Genomic DNA, 5,860 nt, shown 5'->3' with positions numbered 1-5,860 from the left:
AAAAAAAAAAAAAAAAGAAAAGAAAGAAAGAAAATCCCCAAACCAGAGTCTCTCAATGTTACAGATAAACATTGAAACTGATTACCTGTCTGCTTTCCCCTCATAAAAGAATGCTCACTGAAATATTGGTATACATACATATCATTAAAGTCTAATCACATCATAAGAATACTCAAGAAACAATAAGGCTTTTGTATTTCTGGTGGACTTAGAAGGAAGCAAGACTAGGCAAGCTCTTGGAGAAGGAGAGGCCCTAAGAAGCTAAATAAGATTTCACCTCGCTAAAATTTTCATCAAACCAACATCAATCCCAGGCCAGCTGAAAGCATTCCAGTTAAGACCACATTTTTGTAGTATCACAAAGTAAAAATGTATGTGCTGAATATGAAGACCACATACCCTGGTGCTTCAAGAACTACTTAGCAGGTGCAGCTCACCTGTCCCATCGTCACCTACCAAAACCCTTATGCATTGTTTCAATGTATTGATCGATTCCTCCCAAACATGCCCCGCATTTCCCATCTGTGCCTGGTCCTCCTGCTATTACTTTACACAACACCGTGAAACTACTCTGCCTATCCTCAGCTAATGCAAACTCCAAATTCTTCACGAGGGCTTTGAAGACCACAAAATACTATCATTTCTTCTGCTTTTACCTTCCAGAGCGTTGAGTCTGAATCATTGCTTTGGTATTCAAGAGAGTTGCTTATGACCACACATTCAAGAATTTCATCTGCTGGTTTCATTTTACTGCTCAAGAACAGAAAGATTTACCTTACAGAGCAAAAGAGTGTCAATGGCTCAGGCTACAGCAGCCAGTACACTTGGGTGCCAATCAGGGATCCACCTCAGGCTGGGCCAGCTACCTCTGGAAAATTACTTCACCTCTCTGAACCTTGAGTTCCTCTTCTAGAAAGTGTGAAGATTCATCAAGGTGATTATGATAGACTGATTGTAGCCCACCAAAATTCATACATTGAAATGCTAATAACTAATGATAATGGAATTAAGAGACAGGACATCTGAAAGGTGATTAGGTCATGAGGGTGGGAGACCTCACGAATGAGATTAGTGTCCCCGAGCGCTCTGTCACCCCTTCCACCACGTGAGAACACAGGGAGAAGATGGCAGTTGCAACCTCGAAAGGGCCCTTACCAGAACCTCCCAGGCTGGCACCCTGAGCTGGGATTTACAGTCTCCAGAGCCATCGGAAGAAAGTTTCTAGTGTTTATATGCCAAATAGTCTATGTACTTTGTTACCGTAGCCTGAAAAGACTAAGATAGTGATATGTGTAAAAGATATAGCACAGGGTTTGGTACACAGAAAATCTGAGCAGGAGACTCCAGCAAAGCAGAAAATCTATCCCTAAAACATACAATCACTATATAGCATTTTTGTTTTGGGCGGGGGGGGGTTTGAGACAGAATCTTACTTTGTCCCCCTAGGTAGAGTGCAGGGGCATCACAGCTCACAGCAACCTCAAACTCCTGGACTCAAGTGATCTCCTTGCCTCACCCTCCCAAGTAGCTGTGACAGGTGCCTGCCACAACACCCAGCTAGGGTTTTTGTTGTTGTTGTTTTTAAGAGACAGGTCTTACTCTTGCTCAGGCTAGTCTCGAACTCCTGAGCTCAGGAACTCAGGTGATTCACCCACTTTAGTCTTCCGAAGTGCTAGGATCACGGGCGTGAGCCACCGCGCCCAGCTGTATAGCATTTTTGGATGACAAGTTTTAAAAGGCAGCAAGTAGAGAACCCTGAATATAAATCAGAAGACTCAGGCCCACATCCCTGGATTGAAGACTCACTTGATAGCGTACTTTTCCCCTTAAAAGGGAAGAAACACCATCTAAACATCTGTAAGCACGGCCTGCTACATGCACAGAGACTCTGTGGGGAAATAGAAGTGTGGGGCACTTTCACTACAGTAATTGATGTTGATAAGTTACATGAAAATTGGTTCGACATTCCACACGTACAAACTGGTTACAAAGAGGTAAACTGGAGGCATAATTAAACTCCTGACAGTCTCCTTTAGCTCACATAAATTTCCCCAAATTGAAATCAAAAAAAGCAAATCAGTAATGAAGCATCACACTTGGTATTATACGTTTCTCTAACAGAAAAATGAAAAAGCAAAAAGACCCAAAGCGGCTTCTTGCATTCACTATCCACCTGCCAACGTGTCAGGAATATTCAAATACCCTGAACTCTATGGGGCAAGGAGGTTGCCACTAATTGAAGTCCCCACCCCAGCTAATAAACTAGTGTTACACCCATGGCATGTCCAGGTTGCAGGACCCTTTTCAGAACAGCAGTTTCAGTGTCCAGGTTGTTTGAAATTAATCGTGCCAATGTCATTTGAAGGAAGTTTATTTTGTGGGCTGCAGCACATGCCAGAAAAGTTATAGCTGTTCCTCTGTACACCCTTTTGTATAATTCATTTTCTCTATTCTGAATGCAAATTACTCCTATTATAAGAAACGGGTGTTAGTGAGCATATCTTATAGTTGAAGGTCTCTGGATTTTTTTTCCACTCCTTAAAAGAAATGACATGCTATGTATTAATATTCCACAGAAGTCTGGTTTTATAAGAAATTGTTTACCAACTTATACCTTAATTATTTTTAACACTATTTTTATCGATAACAATGAACAACGTCTGTAAAGCACCCTGAGTTCTTAATTAGAGGCAAACAATAGAAACTTTCTACACATAATAAACAGGCCAGAAAATCAGTAGCAAAAAGTCAAAGTAGTAGAAGTTGACTATTTATTCTGGTACCTTATGATCAGAATCATTAACATGAGCTTCTAAGTTAGCTCCAAAAAAGAAATAAAAGGTAAAATTAAGAAACATTTAGCCAGTAGAGATAATGTATTAGACATAAAGCAATTATTTTTAAACTAGTAGAACCGTGTTCCTGAGGGATCACCTTCTGTCGCTCAGCAACACTTCTGTGAAAGCCGCTTCTTGATGATCACTAGTCACTGTGTCAGCTTTCAGAGATCTAAGCATCCCAAACACTTCATTCTTCCTCTTGATAGATCAAGAAGCAGATAGTCCTCAAGATCCAGGTAATACAAGCCCAAGTTTCAGAAGTTATTGAAGAGATATTCAAACTTTAGAAAGCCACCCAATTTATTTTTAGAATGAAATGAAAGACTATTTGATTTTTAAATTTCAATATTCTGTTAATATATAGTTGCCTTCTGGCATATTAACTCAGGATATATCATTGAGAAACTTTATTCCTGTCAAAACCCAGCCTAGATGTCAGTTCTTCAGAACATCTCCCTGGTTCCTCCCCCACTTTTCTCTCCTTGCACTGATTTCACCTCTCCGACCCCTCCACTAGATTGAGCCCCTTGAAGTCAAAAACCATATCGCTACTTATGTCTAACTCCCAGTACTAACATTGAGCCAAATAACAGGTACTCAGCAAAGTGTTTGCTGAATTTTTAAAAGATTCATGCTGCCCGCCCCTCACTGACGTACCACTGCCAAAGAGACTGCTATCCAATAGCAATGATGAGTTGATACAAGCCAATCAAACTCTTCTCCAAACTCTCTACAGTCAATACAAACCTTTAAAAAGTGATAGAAAGAATTGCCATAGAGGCATCTTCTCCTGAACAGTAAGTACTCATGTGAGTACTGATTCTAATTGTAATAGTACAATATGTTAAGCGTTTGAGTTAAGCAATTGGGCCAAAAGACTTCTAAAGGCCATTTTAAAAATAACATTCCATAGTCATAAATAATGGCTCCCCTCTCCTCTCCTTCCACACATTACTACCCAGGAACTACAAGGTTCTAACTGGGAGATGTTTCTAAACCTCCTTTGTTTAAATAATCACATGTACCTTGTAAGTCTACTAGTACACAATACTCAAAATTCATGGCTGAGAAAAACAGACCAAAATTTTCACTTAAAAATGAGTAATTGGGCTTTTTCCCACTAAAATAGCTTTTCAAAATAATAGGTACAATATACATTCAAATATATAATGCATAGCAGGATGCTAATTACATACATTGACCATTAACCTATTTAATTTTTAAGTTAGAAGAGGAACGCAAGAAATAAAAACACAAAAAACAGTCGTGAATTAGCTAACTCAAAATAAGTTAAATCTTTATTTAGTTAGTTAAATCTTTAATATTCTGCAGGAGAGAAATACTTGAAAAAGAGTTATGCTTAGTACAAAGAAATAAATATTCATGCCTTAGGTGAACATATGAATTTGTGCTTACATAATAAATTACATACATATATACAATAAATACATTTAATAAGTAACAGGACAAATTTTTCAGCACCTAGTTAAAAAAAAAACAAACTTTCTGCTAAATCCACAAGACTTTCATTTAATCTTTAGAAGTATTCCTAGGCAAATGAAACAAACAAACAAACAAACAAACATTTTTCTCCCAAGCCTCAGGAAAACAACTGATAGATTCCTCTCCAGAGCATCTCTCCAGTCTGTGCAGACAGAATGATTTATGCATATCTGAATATTTGTGTAAAGGACATGGCTCAGTGGCCCATTGATAATTATTGGTTTTACTCTATTTGCTATGCAGAGCCCTTAAGGAAGGAAACGCACCACTCTCTCTATATAGACTAGTTATTACAACTCCTTTGTGCCAATGTCCCTCCCAGCTTGAGGATTTTGGACTTTTTTTTTCTTGTTATAGTTCCACCATATCAGAGCCCCCAGAAATGGGGAAAACAGGGTCCTACACAGCCCATCTCATTACCCCAAACAATTCTGCTCAAGCATCTGGAAGTCTAGGACCGGAGTCTAGTAGTCTGAGTACTATGGGGTAGCTCACCGCACTGCTACTAAACATGACCTAAGCCTTTACACTCATAACATTTTGAAAGAACAAAGATCAACAGTTAGGTTTTATGTTTATATTTATAAGCACACACACTCACTCACACACGTTAGCTTACTATTACGTCTATTCAGCAGATTTCAAAACAGATTATTTCTTTAAAAAAAAAAACAACAACAAAGAAATGTTTTTACCCTTTGTGTTTTATTATTTCCTCCAATTCCCTGAAAAAGAATTAAAGATTACATCAGGCAAATTTTGAGTTTTGTTTTTACCTTGTTTATCTAATCCACAAATGCAATTTTAAAAACTTATTTCCTATGCAACAAAGAACTATAGCTATACAGAGTAACTATCTCACTTTTACAAAGTTTTAAAGATACAAGTTAGTTCCCCAGCAGAGAGGGTATGGACCACTTGTCTACCTCCTCCAGGTTCACCGCTCAAGGCCCAACTCAAATAGTCTCTCCTTTAGATGGCCCCCTGCCAATATTCCAGATCAAAAAAACAGTACCTTCTCTCTTCACCTTTTCTCATTGCATGGTATTACCCAATTCTAATTTATACTCTACCATCCAGCCCCCATCAACCCTATTTGATTCTGAGCTTTCCAAGCAGTAAGACTGTGTCTCATGCCACCTCTCATCCCCGAATCTTGACTACTATTAATGAAGTAAAATTAATGCAACATAATAACTTTGGCATGAGCTTCTAAGTTGAGAAAAATGTATCCAAAGCCTGGATGGCAAATGAGAGAATGAACCAAGGTAACAGGTAAGTAAAACTTAGCATAGTGACATAGTATAAACAGAAACATTGAAGAGGGGGAAAAGGATAATACACATAAAGCTCATACTTGTATAGGAAGCCTCATGTCATACACTCAGAAATTCATGTCAAAAGGCCAAGTGGGGAAAAATGGACAGCACACACAAAGGAGGGATCGTTAATGGCAAAATGTTATAGAAAACCCCTAGATTTCGAATAAGCATTCAAGACCCCACATTGGCCACGTC

At 38.5% G+C, this 5,860-nt stretch overlaps 1 protein-coding gene across 1 annotated transcript in view; it reads right to left on the bottom strand.

The window, feature by feature from the left end:
* The window catches only part of MLLT3 (MLLT3, super elongation complex subunit), a 264,740-nt gene that overhangs the window by 109,078 nt on the left and 149,802 nt on the right, over positions 1 to 5,860 (bottom strand). The window lies entirely within an intron of this gene.

The sequence above is a fragment of the Otolemur garnettii genome, unplaced genomic scaffold, assembly GCF_000181295.1.
Source record: "Otolemur garnettii isolate 467f Iridium unplaced genomic scaffold, OtoGar3 scaffold00006, whole genome shotgun sequence".
NCBI lineage: Eukaryota > Metazoa > Chordata > Mammalia > Primates > Galagidae > Otolemur > Otolemur garnettii.
This window is presented reverse-complemented; position numbering and strand designations above follow the sequence as displayed.